General features: G+C 40.8%; 1 long non-coding RNA gene across 2 annotated transcripts; it reads left to right on the top strand.

Moving 5' to 3' along the window:
- Window positions 1-322: 322 nt before the first annotated feature.
- Window positions 323-13,514, top strand: LOC126962655 (uncharacterized). 2 transcript variants are annotated; one of them, XR_007728764.1, is made up of 4 exons: window positions 323-583; window positions 3,469-3,957; window positions 5,506-5,724; window positions 10,673-13,514. It is a non-coding gene; the product is annotated as an uncharacterized LOC126962655 (long non-coding RNA). The 2 variants fall into 2 exon arrangements; XR_007728763.1 differs by lacking the exon at window positions 10,673-13,514 and having other exon boundaries at window positions 328-583; window positions 5,506-5,953.
- Window positions 13,515-18,782: the final 5,268 nt, after the last annotated feature.

Here is an 18,782-nt window from a genome sequence, read left to right as displayed (position 1 = left end):
TCCACACTCGAGCTTCTCCTGGTCTCTAGGTTACTTCAAAAGTACCTGTCTTTTCCTATTGTGCTATACTATATCATATTCTTTAATGACTCTGAAGGTAAAAAATTGCAGTGAAGAGCACTTCTCTTGTTGCCATGATTAGCACCTATTGTCAACTAGGATTGTACTTGGTTTGTGATGATAGAAACCTGACCACAGTGGCTTCACTAAATGGAAGTTTTTTGTTTGTTTTGTTTTGTTTAGTGAACAAAAGGGTATATGATCTTGAGCTAGTGCAACTGCCTGAGCAAGTAGTCATGTTCCAGGCTCCTTCTAGCTTCCTGCTCTGACATTGTAAGCATATGGCTTTTGTCTTTATGTTATAGGCTGGCTGTCTTATTTCGAAGCATCAAGGCTGCACTCCAGGCAGGAAGAAGGGTGAAAGATAGGAACTACATGACCATGGAGTTTGTCTCTTCCCATCAGAGAAACAGTAGCTTTTCTGGAATCTCTAATCAATAGTCTTTTACTTACATCTATTGGCTGAAAATGGTCACATGGCTATCCCTGGCTATAAGAGAATCTGGGATGTTAGTATTTCCAGGTAGGTGCATGGTCTCCTGAAACAGAGTTCTGTTGGTATAATGAGAGTGGTGTTGGAGCTCAGAAAATGATACCCCAAAATATAGTGAACTAGAGAAGCACTCTAAGGACTCTCTGATCTTCCCTTTCCTCCTTGTCTTTCTGATCTTCTCACCTTCCTGAAGCACCAGAAGGGACTCTTTCTGGAATTTCCTTATCTGACTAAGAAAGCTTCTTTCCAAAAGAAATGTAATTGTCTTAAGATTCCCTCCCTAGCACTCTCATCAAATAACCAGGAAAGATTAACCCCCAGAGAAGAGAAAACACTGGGACTCCTCACCATGTCCAGGCAGACTTTTCATCTATTCTTCTGAGGGCAGCTCTGAAAGATTATCTGGGGAATTTTGTCTACATAATAAGACACCTTTGTTCACAGCAAAATTTTGCCCTTCACTTTCCCACCACCCCCCTAAGAGCTCAGAGGAACTTTGTCTTAGGCCATTGTTCTTTGGGCTTATTTATTTTCCCTAAAAATCACTCACTCCTATACCCCTCCATTCCCCTTCCCCCATGAAAAAGAGCATATAAACATCTGTACTCCATTGGGTTATTGACTAATCATCCTCCTGTGATTTCCTTGTGATATGCATGTTAAATTCATTTGGTATGCCTTTTTCTCCTATTAATCTATCTATTGTCAGTTTATTTTCAGCGAACCTTCAGAGAGTAGAGGGGAAGCTTTCCTTTGACCTCTGCAGTGAATGTATAGCAAGAGCCAGCAGTGTTTGCCACCAGTTTGCACTGGACTGTACAGTAATGAGTTTCATAATCTCTTACCTTGACATGAGTTTTAAATTTCCAAAACACCTTTTTTTTTTTTTTTTTTTTGAGATGGAGTTTTGCTCCTGTGCTCTTGTTGACCAGGCTGGAGTGCAATGGCATGATCTTGGCTCACCACAACCTCTGCCTCCTGGATTCAAGTGATTCTCCTGCCTCAGCCTCCCGAGTAGCTGGGATTACAGGCATGCGCCACCACGCCCAGCTAATTTTGTATTTGTAGTAGAGATGGGGTTTCTCCATGTTGGTCAGGCTGGTCTTGAACTCCTGACCTCAGGTGATCCACCTGCCTCTGCCTCCCAAAATGCCGGGATTACAGGCATGAGCTACTGTGTCCAGCCCTCCAAAACACTTTTATGTGTGTTATTCCTTTTAATCTGTATGACAGCCTTCTAAAAGAGGTAGGGTATGGATCACCCAGGAGTTGTGCAGATCTGGCATCATATTTCTTTGTCTTAGGCCATTGTTCTTTGGGCTTATTTTACAAAAGAGGAAACTGAGGTTCAAAGAATTAAATGACTTGCTGAAAGTCATAGAACTAGAAAGTAGTAAGAACTGAAGTGGAGTTCAGTGTCTGAAGACTCACTGTGACTTTGGATAAGTCACTTAACCTCTCTGCTTGTTCTTTCACTTGTCAAATAGAAATAACAATTTTACCAACCACATAAGGTTGTCATGAGAACTCAATAACCCCTAGTCTTTGCGCATCTTAAGTGCTCATTAAATATGAGAATGAACATTTAATATACTCAAATACATTTTCCTTATCATCCCAAAGCAAGTTAGAACCTTTTCTCCAACTTACTATTTCTCATTAACCTTGAGTATAGAACTTATCAAACTATTTATACATTTTCCCCATGCACAAGCAATACTTAATTCCCGTTAAACTGAGAGGTCCCTGAGGGAATGTTTTGAGGGAACTCATTTCCCAGGGCTCATGTTTTACTAAGAGTCTTCCACTCCATTTCCTAGGAGGAAAGGATATTTGGGCAACACCTTTAACTTAACTCTTTGACCCTCTCTTACTGCACCTAAGGAAGACCTTCTTCCTTTCTTCCTCCTTTGCTTCCTTTATTTTAATGATATGAAAATGCTCCTTGATGGGTAGAGCTAACGTGCTATAAAACATGCTTTGCGGGTGTGAACAAAGCACCTTTCCCATGTAGTTGGCTGAGTATCTATTCCGTAGAGTCTTTCCTCAGTCAGATCTTAAGGGCTATGCTTGGTGGGAGGGGCAGGTGGTGGCATAGGAGGAAGCCTCACTCTGACATTTCATTCACACAGTGTTCACCAAGCAGCTCTACAAGCAATAATGTCGGTACCTTGATCTCCATTTGACTCCCTTGTCATTTTTCAATTGGTTCAGTACTGAGAAGCACAAGGGTCTGATCATCATCTCAAAGCAACGCTTAACAGCAGAGACAGCAGCTTTCCTCCTCCTTTGCATCCTGGGTCCATTAGGACAATATCTGGGTTTAAAAATGAATGATAAAATGGATCATGAAAGTGAAAACACCTTATAAACTGTAAAGTTCTATTGGATAGAATTTATTAGTGTTACCACATGTTTAATAAAATTCTCCTGTAGCTGAAAGGAATAGGTTGGGTTTTGGATAGAACATAATCTCTTCGGGAGGTCTTGGCAGTGTGGTGGGGGTGGAGGATTGGAAGAAGGAAAAGGAAGAAAAAGTGATCTCAACATGTTTAAGCAATGCATATAAAATGCTTTTGGAAGGTGAATGAAACCTGGTTAGCAGGGGTCTAGTGAGCAAGCATACACATGCAAGAGTAACTCTAGGATAAGACATTAAGCAAATACTATGAAACTTACAGCTAGGAAAGCACCTAAAAGGAGAGAATTAATTTCTCTTTAGCTTTGTTGAGGCATAATGGGTATACAAAAACTGCACACCATAAATGTATACAATTTGCAGAGTTTGGACGTATGTATACACTCCTGCTACCGTCACCACAATCAAGATAATGAAGCTGTGCATCACCGCTAAAAGTTTTCTTATGTCTCTTTGTTTTGTTTGTTGTTGTTTGTGTGTGTGCTTGTTTTTATAGTAAGAACACTTAACATGAGATTTACCCTCTGTGATGGTTAATACTGTCAACTTGATTGGATTGAAGGATGCAAAGTATTGTTCCTGGGTGTGTCTGAGGGTGTTGCCAAAGGAGATTAACATTTGAGTCAGTGGACTAAGAGGCAGAGTCACCCTCAATCTGGATGGGCACCATCTATTCAGCTGCCAGTGTGGCCAGAATAAAGCAGCCAGAAGAAATTGGAGAGAGCGGACTTGTTGATTCTTCCAGCCTTCATCTTTCTCCCATGCTGGATGCCTCCGGCCCTCAATCATCGGATCCCAAGTTATTCAGCTTTTGGACTCTTGGACTTAACACCAGTCGTTTGCCAGGGTCTCTCAGACCTTCGGCCACAGACTGAAGGCTGCATTGTCGGCTTCCCTACTTTTGAGGTTTTGGGACTTGGACTGGCGGCCTTGCTCCTCAGCTTGCAGACAGACAGCCTATTGTGGGACTTCATCTTGTGATTCTGTAAGTCCATACTCCTTAATAAACTCCCCTTCATATATACATCTACCCTATTAGTCCTGTCCCTCTAGAGAACCTTGACTCATACACCCTCTTAACAAATTTGTAAGGTACAATATTTTATTTTTAACTACAGGCTGTGTTGTACAGCAGATTTCTGGAACTTCCTTATTTTGGGTAACTGTAACTTCATACCCATTAAACAACAACTCCCCATCCCCTCATAACCACCATTCTATTGTCTACTTCTATGTGAGTCTTTAGACATCTTTTGTAAGATAAATTTGCAGTATTTGTCTTTCTGTGACTCACTTATTTTACTTAGCATAATTTTTTTCCAGGTCCATCCATGTTGTGGCAAATGGTAGGATTTTCTTATTTTTAAAGGCTGAGTAATGTTCCATCGTATGTATTTGGCCAACACATTTGTACCAAGTTGTTTAACATTGATAATCATTAGAGAAAGGCAAATCAAAACCACAATGAGATATTATTTCACATCAGTTTAGATGACTATTATTAAAAAAACAAAACAAAACAAAACAAAAATCACAAAAGATAACAAGTGTTTGTGAGGTTAGGGAGAAGTTGGAACTCTTGTCCACTGTTGGTTAGAAAGTAAAAATAGTGCAGCCTCTATGGAAAACAGTAATGCAGTTCCTTAAAATAGAGCTACCATATGATCCAGCAATCTCACTTCTGGGTATATATCCCAATGAATTGATATCAGGATCTCAAAGAGATACCTGCACACCCACATTCATTGCAGCATTATCCACAGTAGCCAAGATACGGAAACAACCCCATGTTCATCGACAGACGAAAGGGAAGATTAATTTTAACCTAGAGGTAGATGTGAGCATAGGGTCAGGGAAGTCTTAGAAAAGGCAGAAATATTTGAGCTGAGGTTAAAAAAAATGGTCATTTTAGTAGGTAGTATTTGTTAGTAATAATAGCAACGACTATATTATTGAGTGTCATGTGTCAGATACTGTACTAAAAAAATGTGTCTGAAACCAGATAATGCTCATGGCAACCGTATGTGGTAGCTACAATTTTCATTGCCATTTTTTCAGATGACAAAAATGGTATTGGCAGAGAACATTTATCAAAGCCATGCAAGCCATAAAAAGGGTATAATTCTTGTATGACTTTTACAGGGCCTAAGATATATTAAAAATCAACTTTGTGTTTACTGTTTTGGGGCCACTAGGAGTCCACTGTGAGTGCTGGGAGGGATTTGGGGGCACATAGAACTCTTGCCAGCCATCTCTCATGAGCTTATACTCTCTAGAGTCAGAAAACCTGAGTCTGAATCTTGACTCTGTCATGCACTTACTATATTTGATCCTTTTAAATAATTTAACCTATCTGTACCCAAGTTTGTTTATCTATATAAAAAGGGCATAATACTCTGCTCACTAACAGAGCTAATGTGGGATTAAATGAGAAAAGGTCCATGAATACTTTTTGTGTATAGTGAAAATACTGCTAGCTCATTCCTGTTCTTATGCTCTTGTAACTCTTTGCTATCTGTCCCTTGTGTGCTAGGTGCTGGATAAGTCCTCATTATACATTAGCACAAAGTCTTACAACAGATGCACCAGAAAGGAGTTATCTCTAACCTCGTTTTATAGATGAAGAATTGAATGCTGGGAGAGGAGTGTGATCACTCAGGTGACATGTGACAGAGCTGGGTAAAACTCAGGTCTGTGTGGTTCTCATCTCTGTGTCATTTCTACCACACCAGTCCCCTACCAAGACAAGATGGTAAGTGCAACTGATATACAATACACAGCTCAAGGTCATTTTGCAGAAGACAGTTTGCCAAATGTCCTGTCTTCCAAATGAGCAATAGCCAAATTTACATGCTTCTTTTAAAAAGCTTTAAAGTGTATAGCAGTTTACCTGTGTTTTAAAAGCTTTCAAGATTTCCCATTTTTCATTGACCAATATCTATTTTGTCTCCCCAGTAGTATTTTGAAGAATATTCCAGTAGTTTCTGCCACCCCCCCCCCCCCCCTCCCCCCCCAACACCCAAACCCCCACCCCCCCCACCCCCACACCCACCAACAACCCCACCCCCCGTAACATAGTTCAGCAAATGGAACATGGGCTGGACGTCTGTCCCCACCTGCTCCCTCAGCTGGGAGCCCTTTCAGGGCTATGAATCATTCAGTCATATGTGATAGCACTTGGTGACATCCAAGTTGGCTTTGAGTAGTTTCATTTTTGCAGATTAGTCCATGTCACAGTGGGGTCTTCTGACAGTCAGATGGAGTTTGGACCAACTGTGGCTTATGCTGTGACTATTTCCCCAGCTGTATAATTGAATAGACACACTCAGGAATGAGCAGAATCCCCGCCTTGGCTCTCTAATCTATGGAGTGAGCAAGGTAGGAAAGACCAAGCAGAAGCTCCTGGAACTTCCCTTCCACACCAAGATATGAATAAAAAGCAGTACCCAGACCTGGGAGAATGATACAGATTTGTGCCATCTTTAGATATTTGAAAGATGCATTGCCTCCCCCATTTAACTTGCCTGCCACATTGTGTTCTCTTCCTCCATCCGCGCTCTCTTAGTTGGGTTTCTCAAAGCAGAGCTAAAGTCAAAGGTTCAAATACAAATAGTTATTAGACCTTTCTTTAGTATCTATCTACTGTTTCTTTTTTGATAATGTCATTCAGTCTCACTTCTTTGATGGTGTCATTCATTCTTTTTTACCATTGATATGCTGATGACTCCTAAATTTATATTCCCAGGCTTGTCCTCGCTACAGAGCTTCAGAATTGTATTGTCCAACTGCCCACTTAACATCTCCATTCACAGTCTAAGGGTTAGCACCCACTTAACATGCCCAGAAAAGAACTATAAGCTGCAATACTCTACCTCCCAATCTACTATTCCCTATTTCAGTTATCCCCCAGTTTATTTTAAAACCTTGGAAGCATTCTTAATTTCTGTGGTTTGGTCTTCAAACTGTATCCTGAATCTGAGTACATTTCACCATTTCTGTATCTGCCACTGTACTTGAGGCTACAGTAGTCTTTCCCCTGAACTATTTACAATAGGTCCTAACTGGTTCTTGACTTTCATTCTTGCTACTCTATAATTTATTCTCTATACAGCAGCCAAATGTGCCTTTAAAAATGTGTATGAATTATTGTTATTCTCCTGTTCAAAACTCCTTAAGACCTTTTCATAATAGAGTAAAATCTGAACCCTAATCATAGTCTTAAAAGCCCTACTTGGCTGACCCTGGCCTACTTCTCCCATCTTTTTTTTTCTTCAACTTTTATTTTAAGTTCAGGGATGCATGTGCAGAATGCACAGGTTTGTGACATAGGTAAATGTGTGCCATGGTGGTTTGCTGCACAGATCATTCCATCACCTAGGTATTAAGCCCAGCAGTCATTAGCTATTCTTCTTGAAGCTCTCTCTCCCCACCATTCCCCCTGAGACAGGCTACAGTGTGTGTTGTTCGCCTCCATGTGTGCATGTGCTCTGATCATTTAGCTCCCAATTATAAGTGAAAACACGTGGTGTTTGTTTTTCTGTTCCTGCATTAATTTGCTGACAATAATGGCTTCCAGCTCCATCTATGTCCCTGCAAGGGCATGATCTTGTTCCTTTTTATGGGTTCATAGTATTCTATGGTGTATATGTATGACATTTTTTTTTATCCAATCTGTCATTGATGGGCATTTGGGTTGATTTCATGTCTTTGCTATTGTGACTAGTACTGCAATGAGCATATGCGTCCCACCTTATTTTCTAATAAGTTGCTCCTTCAACTTACTCCATGCCCATCATGGTGTCCTTTTTAATGTTTCTCAAATCTACCGAGCTTATTCTGGCTTCAGAACCTTGTACTTCCTTCCCTTCTGCCTGAGATGTTTTCCTCTTAGACCTTTGAATGACACTCTCCTTCACGCTAATTAGCTATCTGCTCCAATGCCTATATTCTAAGAAAAGCTGATGACAACCTAAGAAATATTCATCTCTGCTGTCTCAGTTAGGGGACAGAATAACCTACTACATCAAAGAGATACAAATACATGCCTCCAGCATAATAGATGTTAATGTCTTTCTCATTGAACAATCCAGGGCTATATTAGTCCATTTTCACACTGCTATGAAGAACTGCCTGAGACTGGGTAATTCATAAAGAAAACAAGTTTAATTGACTCATAGTTCTGCATGGCTGGGTAGGCCTTAGGAAACTTACAATCATGATGGAAGGTGAATGGGAAAGTGAAGTACGTCTTACGTGGTGGTAGGTGAGAGAGAGAGCACTGGGGAAACTGCCATTGATAAAACCATCTGATCTTGTGAGAACTTACTCACTATCATGAGAACAGCATGGGGGAAATTGCCCCCATGATCCTATTACCTCCCACCATGTCCCTCCCTCAACATGTGGGGATTACAATTCCAAATGAGGTTTGGGTAGGGACACAGAGGCAAACCGTATCAAGGGCCCATGAGGTATCTCCGACATCCTTCCCAGGTGACATCCAAGGATGCTATAGTTGTTGCCACTTCTTAGCCAGCTGAGGAAGAGAAAGTCCAAGGAAAGTAGTTTTACCTCTAGGGGCTGACATGAAATTTACTACTGCTTATATTTCATTAGCCCAAATGTAGGTACATAGCCACACCTAGCTGCAAGAGAGGCTGAGAAATATCATCTCTGGCTGGGTGACCTTGAGCTTAGTTAATGAAACTGAGAGGTTCTATATAAAAAAGAAGATGGAGAGAATAAATACTGGGAGACAATTTGTGACCTCTACCTCACCTGCATACCTTAACTTCCATTTACCTTCTTCTCCTACTCCATAGTACTCATCCCAACTTGACTTTATATATGTTTTTTTGCTTCTTTGTTAATCTCCTGTCATTCCAACTCTATAGACTATCAGCTCAGTGGGGAAGAACTGTGTTTTCACCACTGTATCCCTAGAGCCTGGGATGGCTGCACCAAGAGGTATTCAAATATATTTGTTAAGCGAGTGAACAAGAAAGAATTTGTCTACTTTTCATCTAATTTGTCCTGATAGGTAATTATTAGAAATAATGTTAACTTTGAATTTTTGTTCAACCTGAACAAAAATTTATCTTGAAACAGTTAGCTAATTAAAGTTTCCAGTGGGAGTATTTCCAGTAGATATTAATACATTTCACTGGGTTGTAATCCATGGCTAGGGGGTATAGCAAATGAGTGCTTGCTTGTGCCAAATAAATTTTGTATTTCATAGAGCCATTGTAGTAGTATGTGGTATTGCTACATTTAGTAAATGATTTTAAAAGTATTGACTTAAACAACCTAAGTGTTTATTACATTCCATGTATAATATAATCACTTACTGCTACTTCCAAGATAGTCATAGCCATGGAAGAAAATAGTAAGCTGGATACTTTGGTTGGAAAAGTATTAGTAAACTTTATTAATTTTTATTATTTTAAGAAACTTAGAAATACCGAGAACTACAAAAATTAATACAAATACTCCTGTTCCTTCCATAAAGAATTAAGAATTATTAACATTTTAAAATATTTGTTTTCAGGTTTTTTTCTTGTGTGCATATGTGTGTGTATATTAGTCCATTTTCACATTGCTATAGAGATGCTACCCAAGACTGGGTAATTTATAAAGAAAAGAAGTTTAATTGATGCACAGTTCTACATGGGTGGGGAGTTCACAGAATACTTGCAATCATGATGGAAGGTGAATGGAAAGCAAGGCATGTCTTACATGGTGGCAGGCAAGAAAGAGAAGACAAGGGAAACTGCTAAACACTTTTAAAGCATCAGATCTCATGAAAACTCACGAGAGCAGCTTGGAGGAAACCACCCTCATGATCCAATCACCTCCCACCAGGTTCCTCCCTCAGCATGTAGGGATTACAATTTGTATTATAATTCAAGATGAGCTTTGGGTGGAGAGATAGAGACAAACCATATTATTATTCTCCTGACTCCTTCCAAATCTCATGTCCTTTTCATATTTCACAACCAATCATGCCTTCCTAACAGTCCCCCAAATTCTCAACTCATTCCAGCAGTAATTCAAAAGTCCAAGTCCAAGGTCTCATCTGAGACAAGGCAAGTCCCTTCCACCTCTGAGCCTGCAAAATCAAAAGCAAGTTAGATACCCCCAAGATACAATGGGGGTACAGGCATTGGATAAATGCTCCCATTCTAAATGGGAGAAATTGGCCAAAACAAAGGGGCCACAGGCCCTATACAAGTCTAAAACCTGTCTGGGCAGTCATTAAATCTTAAAGCCCCCAAATCTTCTTTTGATTCCATGTGTCATATCCAGGAAATGCTGATGCAAGGATTGGGCTCCCTAGGCCTTGGGAATCTCTGCCTCTGTGGCTCTGCAGGGTACAGCAGCTATAGCTGCTTTCATTGGCTGGCATTGGGTGCCTGTGGTTTTTCCAAGTGCATGGTGCAGACTGTCAGTGGATCTACCATTTTGGGGTCTGGAGGACAGTGGCCCTCTTCTCACAGCTCTACTAGGCAGTACTACAGTGGGGGCTCTGTATGGGGGGTCCAACCCCACATTTCCCGTCTGCATTGCCCTAGTAGAGGTTCTCTATGAGGGCTCTGCCCCTGCAGGAGACTTCTGTCTGGATGTTTTGGCATTTTCATATATCCTCTGAAATCTAAGTGGAGGTTCTAAAAGCTCCAATCTTGTCTTTTGCCCACCTGCAGGCCCAACAACATGTGGAAGCTGACAAAGTTTGGAGTTTGCACTCTTTGAAGCAATGGCTGGAGCTGTACCTTGGCCCCTTTTAGCAACAGTTGGAGGTGGTGCAGCTGTGATGCAGGTCACCAAGTCCTGAAGCTTCACAGAGCAGGGGGGTCCTGGACCCAGCCCACAAAACCATTTTTCCCTCCTATGCCTCTGGGCCTGTGATAGGAGGGGCTTCTGTGAAAGTCTCTGAAATGCCCTGGAGACATTTTCCCCATTGTCTTGGTGCTTAACATTCAGCTCTCATTACTTATGCAAATTTCTGTAGCAGGCTTGAATTTCTCCCCAGAACATGGGTTTTTCTTTTCTACCACATGGTCAGGTTGCATATTTGCCAAACTTTTCTGCTCTGCTTCTTCTTTAAACATAAGTTCCAATTTCAAACCATCTCTTTGTGAATGCATATTGCTGTACGCTGTGAAGAGCACCCAGGCCACATCTTGAATGCTTTGCTGCTTAGAAATTTGTTCTGCCAGATACCCTAAATCATCCCTCTCAAGTTCAAAGTTCCACAGATCTCTAGGGCAGGGGCAAACTGCTGCCAGTCTCTTTGCTAAAGCATAGCAAGAGTCACCTTTGTTCCAATTCCCAATAAGTTCCTCAACTCCATCTGAGACCACTTCAGCCCAGACTTCATTGTCCATATCACTATCAGCATTCTGGTGAAAAATATTCAACAAGTCTCTAGGAAGTTCCAAACTTTCCCTCATCTTCCTGTCTTCTTCTGAGCTTTCCAAACTGTTCCAACCTCTGCTCGTTACCCAGTTCTAAAGTAGCTTCCACTTTCTCAGGTATGTTATAGCAATGACCCACTTGGTATCCATTCTCTGTATTAATCTGTTTTCACACTGCTATAAAGAAATACCTGATATTGGGTAATTTATGAAGGAAAGAGGTTTAATTGAGTCACAGTTCTGCATGGCTGGGGAGGGCTCAGGAAACTTAGAATCAAGATGGAAGGTGAAGGCAAAGCAAGGCATGTCTTACATGATGACAGATGACAGTGAAGGGGAAACTGCCACTGATAAAACCGTCAGATCTTGTGAGAACTCACTCACTATCATGAGAACAGCATGGGGAAACTGCCCCATGATTCAATCACCTCATGCTAGGTCCTTCCCTTGACACGTGGGGATTACAATTTGGATTCCAAATTGAGATGAGATTTGGGTGGGGACACAGAGCCAAACCATGTCAGTGTGTTTATACAAATAATACCCGAATATATTCTCCTAGAAAATAAAAGTGAAACCACAACAGATAATGTGAATAACTCCTTGACTTTTCCTCCCAGCCCAATTCTCTTTCACTCCTCTCCAGAGGCAGCCATGATCATGAGAGTGGCTTAGATTCTGGAATTCAATTTTTAAAAATGCCTTAGCATACACACACACACACACACACACACACACACACACACACACACACACACACATCATAAGTAACATAGAGTATCTTTTTATATTGTAAAGTTTTATGTAAATACTACTTTGCTTTCCTCATCATGCTGTATCTTTCTTTTTTTCACTCATTATATGTTGAGGACCTATCAAGATTCATCTGTGTGAATTTGTTCTATTCACATTCAGTACACTATTCTTTTACAAGAATACACCAAATTTTAAAAATCTGTTCCCCTATTGATGGCTGTTTGAGTGTTCCTAGTTTTTGCTTTTATATACAATGCCACATTGGCAATCCTCATTGAATACATATGACAATATTTGCCTGAGGCATATCTCTAAATATGGCATCACTGGGTCCTAGAATATACACATTTAAAATTTTTTTTACTAGATGCTGCCAAGTGCTTTCCAAAGGTGCTATAATAATTTATACTTTTGCTAGCAGTATGTGATAATACCTGTCTTCCCATATTTTTTATGATACTTGACATGATCATATTTTAACACTATTGCCCATTTATTACAATATTCTTAATTCTGATTAACTGAAGGGAAAAATAAACCAAGAAAATTCTCGAATTCCAGTCACCAATGCATTTCAAATACAAATTGTTTTGACAAATAGTTTAGGGCATTGTAGTACAGTGAAAGAACTTTGAGATCAAATCTTTAGGTAAGTAACTTAATTCACTTAACCTCAATTTTTTAGTCTGTAAAATAGAAATAAATACTAATACTCCAGCAAGGTCATTTTGAAGACTAAATGAAATGTGACAGCTCCTTGCCCATGCTAGGCATGTGACTAGATAAATGAGCATTTGTTATCTTCACATAAATTGTCTGAATAACATTGGAAGTTTTTCCAACAGATAGTACCATGTGCAATTCACTAACTCTTAAGATGTCATAGATTATAAGATGCAACATAATTTTTGTGCCTTTAAGAAAAAAAAAGTACTATCTATTAAACTATAAAATAACATCAGTTGTAAAGTTCATCAAGATCTCAGCAATGTTAAAATATGATTTTAAAATGTGTCTTGTAACTAATTAATGTGTACCATTAAAACAATGGTATTATCTTAGTTTTGTTTCCCCAGAAGGAAATGGCCAGACAAATATTCAGAAGCTAATATTTTATTTGGGAGATGATACAGGATACACTGGTAAAGGAGAGGGAATATGAAAAAGGGAGGGGAAAAAAGCCAATAAAGGGCCTCTACAAAACAAATTACTTTTGTGGGAAAATGGAGTATACTTTCACTGAGAAAATTCTAGGAGCCAGTACTGAACATGTACCTCAGAGTTATTTTACCCAAGGTGCAAGCTAGGATATTTATGCACCAATTCCTGTTAGTACTTGGTTGAAGCCTACTGTTTTTTTTTTTTTTTTTTTTTTTTTTTTTTTTTTTTGAGATAAGGTTCCACTCTGTCATCTAGGCTGGAGTGCAGTGGCTTGATCACAGCTCACTGCAGCCTCGACCTCCTGGGCTTAAGCTATCCTTCAGCCACACAAGTAACTGGGACCACAAGCATGTACCACCACGCCCGGCTAATTTTTGTATCTTTTGTAGGGATGGCGTTTACCATGTTGTTCAGGCTACTGCTAATTCCCTGATATTTCTGCTTGCCCCATGTGTGGACAGAGAAGTTTCCAATGGCCCCAGAGAACCATGAGGCAGAGTTGCAGATACTGATAGTTGAATAGGGGGCTTGTGTAAGTGGAGATGGTCAGACTGAGGATGCTGACACTGTATGCTACAGTCCACCCCTTACCCAGGCCCATTGCTGCCCAGGTTTACTGCATCTTCTTACTGATTCTTCAAGAATGTGGCCTGTCAAAATTCTAAATACAAATGAATGAACAAAACCAAACAATTAAAAATACTCCAACAGAAGGGCTAATGGGAAAACAAGAGTCTTTGCTACTGTGGTTGTCACTAAGGCCATACTGATAATCGCATCACCCTCCTCTCTACTTATTCTAAATTTCATTTACCCTTGCCCAGCACTTCTACTAGGCTAAGTTGCTTGCCCAGTGGGGCAACCAAAATTTTAACCCTGAGATGTCAGAACTCTTGGTTACCATGCTTTCCTCAGGCTGGGGTCACTACAATTTCTAATTCATTGTTATTACCGGGCATGAAAGTACTAAGAGATGTCCCAGTAAATCCTATGAATTCCAGACATCCTCCTCCAGCCCCTAGTATGTAGCACCAACCTCACTGGCTTATGATAATCATAATTAATCACCCCTGCCAGCACAGTAAGTACATTTTAAATTCTGCTTATCTACTAGAATGAGGAGTTAAAAATATCCAGAAAGGAAACATTTTGTACAAGCTCCCCAAGTGTGTCACTGGTAGTGGTAGTGACACAGACCATTCCTTCTATCCTTTTGTTCTTGAATCTATGTATTTTACCTACTAGGCAAACAGTGCCATGTAATGGCATTGGTTCAAAGTCTATACTGCATCCGGAAGGACAGCAGCCCAACACTGAAAGGAGTCATCCTCAACCTGGTGCTTTAGCTGTACCTTAAAGAGCCATTTCAACATTATATCAGGCCAGCAGCTTTGGATAGTAGTATTAATGAGCATATAGTAGCATTAGTGAGTCCATGGTCATGTAACATAACCACTATCTTACTTCTATTGACATAAAATGGACACCTAGTTCCAAGATCACATTATAGAGGATGTCATGGACCCATGAGTCCCTTTGATAGTAGTACTGGCTAAGATGCTGTGGGAAAGGAAGGCAAACCCATACCTGGAATTCCAGTTGGAACAAAAAACATCCCCCTCTAGGTTAGAAGGGCACTGATGATAATTAACTTGTCACTAAGTAGCTGGCTAGTCTACTCAAGAGATGGTACCAAACTGAATGCTCAAATTTGGTTTCTGCTGTTTATTGATTGGATATTCAGCAGCAGGTAGGTCAGTCCTGGTGAGAGGGACTCATGCTGTGGGGCATGGCCTGCACTCCTCTGTCACATAGATACATGATTTATGAGTTTATTGGCAAGCACAGGGTTGGCTGAGGACAGAAGCTGGCTGCTCTCCTGGGATGTAGTGTCCTGTCCAAGTAGTTAGTTAGGGCATTTTCTATGGTGGATGTTTTCTTGTGAGCATTGATATGAGACATCTAAGGAAGTAGTGCTATTGCGCAAAAGAAATACATTTTCAGCTTTTACCAGTATGTGAAGTTGACCCACTCTTGAACAGGCCTGGGCTTTTGAAGGAAAGGTGACAGCTCCTTGTCCATGCTAGGCATGTGGCAGGATAGATAAGTATTTATTCCCTTCATATTAACTGTTTGAATAATATTGAAAGTTTTTCCAACAGATAGTACCATATGTAATTCACTAACTCTAATATGTCATGGATTATAAGATGCACCATTATTTTTGTGCCTTTAAGAAAGAAAAAAGTACTGTTTATTAAAATATGAAATAACATCAGTTGTAAAGTTCATCAAGATTTCGGAAATGTTAAAATGCGATTTGAAAATCTGTGTCTTATGACCAATTAATGTGTACCATTAAAACAATGGTATTATCTTACTTTCGGTTCCCCAGAAGGGTTAATATAATCTTGATTCAACTACAAATGTTCAGTGCTGCCTTTTTCAAGTGAATTACCCTTACTAAGACAGCGACTCCACATCTTGCCTGCTGGTCCCTGGACACAAGAAGCACAGAGCACCCAAGAAACAGCAATTATTTATACTTTTGTATTTTTGCTGCATCTCCTGGCAAAAATGTTGCTCCTTTGAAAATCAGGAGCTCCAACTCTCAAAGCCTAGAGCTGAGGAAATGAGAATCACAAAGTCCTTCAATGAGGTACTGGGAGGAATGGGAAATACATCCACTCCTATTTCACTCTTGGGTTCCTGGGCCCATGTCTTCTTCCTTTAGGAGACACAGAGCCATATCAAAGTCTCTGACTGATGCCTATATTATGTTCTAGAGGATGCATCCATATGCACAGAGCATTACCTCTGAGCTGGTGTTTTAGCTGTGTTGTTAGTAGGCCCTTCCAGTGCACCATAAAGCCAGAAGATTCTGGTATGTGATATGACTAGTGGATCCCTTAATCAGCGGCCCTGTCCTGCATCTGCTTTATTCTAAAGTGGGTCCTGTGACCTGGCATGATGATGGATGGGATCCCATGCTGGTGGATCAAACACTCAGCCAGCCCATCACTGAGCTAGCTGAGAGCCTGCAAGAGGTAAAGGCAAAACCATACTCAGAATGAGATATCAATTACTGTGAGAATGAAACCCTGACTCTTTCAGGATGGAAGGTGCCCAGCTAGTCAACTTGCCATCCACCAAGTGGCTGGTTGGTCTTCTTAAGGAATAGTACTATATTGGGAGCTCAGTGTTGATCTCTGTCACTGGAAGGTTGAACATTTGTTGGCAGCAGTCACTGGCAGCTTTTTCCAGGGCCTGTTCCTTGTACCTACCACTAGTGATGGGGTCCTCATTGCCTGCTAGACAGTGAGTGATCTGGCTTCAAAAACCCAACTTGTCTCCTACTTTCTTGGACCACTCTTCATACCAACTGTCACAAATTGCAGGGTCAGGACTAGGGTGAGGCAAATGAGGGGCTTAGGACATAAAATGTAAGGAGGTACTTGATCTCAGTTTTGTGCAAGTATAGAGTTAGCAATAGAGAGTGAATGCCTCCTTAGATTTTGTGCCCTTAGTGCTTATCTTGCCTCATCCTAGTCCTGGTTCTAGAAAGTTGGATTTTCTGTAAGTTGATGTTGAGTTGGAGTTTGGGTTGCAAGATCAACACCTATGAAAAGAAGGAGGTTGAGGCAAAATTGGTCAGAGGCAGAATTCAAATGAAAGTTCAGACTCAATAAAGCATTGGTCAACCAGAGAAGGAACTGAAACAAGTGTTGCCCATTAGAGCTTTCTGCATTTGGCAGAAATGGCGAGATCTGTATAGTCCTACCTCACGCAGTCACCAGATACATGAAGCCCCATGAGGGGTGTAATTTTGTTAAAGTGGCTCTTTGCATCTGAAGTGGAGCCTAAAGCTGATAGCTCCAGACTCTCGGTAGACCACACCCCTCACAACTGGGCAGTAAGCATTCCTTGAGGAGTTGGTCTGGGTGACATAACTCCCTATTTACTATGACCATCTTGTGGAGTCTTTGGTTTTTATCTTGGAAACGTTGTGTTCTGTTGACATGGATGTCTTTATTCCCATTAGAGAAATGCTTCTTCCAGGGGACAAAACACTAATCTCATTGATTTGGAAGCTGCGACTACCACTTGGCTGTTTTAGTCTTCTTATGCTACTGAACCAAGAAGAGAAGGAGGTTACTGTACTGATTGGAGTAACTGAACCTAATTTCCAAGGAGAAATTGGGTAACTTCTACTCAATGAGGACAGGGAGAACTGTGAAGTCAGGGACTAGAAGTTAGGGAATTATCTGAAACATCTCTTGGTAAGTGAATATCTAATGGTAAAAGTTAATGGAAAATGACAGCAACCAGAGTAAGATAGGACAAATTATTTGGACTCCTCAAGAATGAAGATTTAGGTTACCGAGTCTGGTGAAGAAGCCAGCTAGGTGAGGTCCTGGCTGAGGACAAAGGTAACAAGAAATAATAGAGAAGAAAGAAATTATAAACACTATGGCCTTTGGCCAGTCACAGAAAACAAGGTAGTGGAAGTTATGGGGATTTTTTCCCCCTTGTTTGTTACAAGTACACATACACACACGTATATAAATGCAGACACATTTTCTCTCTCCTCTCTTTCCTTTATTATTTCATATAAGGAAGGATATTGGTGATTAACGTTACAATGTGGTATATAACTTACAGAATATTCGGGAGTAACTGTGACTAATTTCAAATATGCAAAAAAGGGTAGGTGTGGAGGCTGAGTAGCCAAAGGAGTGAACTGCGCCAGGTATTAAGCTATTAGCATCTCTAGTTCCAAACCAACCATCCTTTCTCTGTTCTGCCATGCTGGGATTCGGACTATGAAAACACATTTCTCTGTTGTTAGCTGGCTTCCTGCTAGCTTCTGCCAGACTGGAAGACTGGAAGAGGGAGAAGGACTTTCTGCTCCCAATTTGTTTGCTATTGTAGTTTCTGTTATCCCAGGAATAGCTCATTACCTTAAAATGCTAATTGGTTCCAGCAGCAGTTGGTTTCAGTTTCCAACCTCTCTTCCTATTCCCAAGCCAACCTCTTCACACCGCCTCAGAGGTATCTGCTCTAGATGGGACATGCTTCCCTCCTCAAAGATTCACATCCCAGTTCCAGCATGACACAGCAGTGTATTAAAGGTGTGTCTGGGTTGGAAGGCAGTAGTTTAATGACCTGCAGAATCTAATTCTGTAAACATTCTCCAAGTATTGGTCCTTCAGACATCACTCCAACCTCCTGGGTCATAAAGTGAGCCTGCTGACTCCATAAAGAGGGCAAATATTGCTACCTCTAGGCATAGAGCTACCTACCTCTGCTCCAACCTAATACCCAATCCATACACAGTTCTATAGAAAGCCCCAGGGTCTCTCCAGGGCTAGAAGAGAGATAAGGGCTCCCCCTGAGGCTCCCCAGTGCAGCCAACAGAAGAGAATAAAAGGGCAAGAGGAAGCTGGATGTGATTATCCTCAACTTACAGTCTGAGACA

Source organism: Macaca thibetana, chromosome 1 (assembly GCF_024542745.1).
Source record: "Macaca thibetana thibetana isolate TM-01 chromosome 1, ASM2454274v1, whole genome shotgun sequence".
In the NCBI taxonomy this organism is placed as follows: Eukaryota; Metazoa; Chordata; class Mammalia; order Primates; family Cercopithecidae; genus Macaca; species Macaca thibetana.
This window is presented reverse-complemented; position numbering and strand designations above follow the sequence as displayed.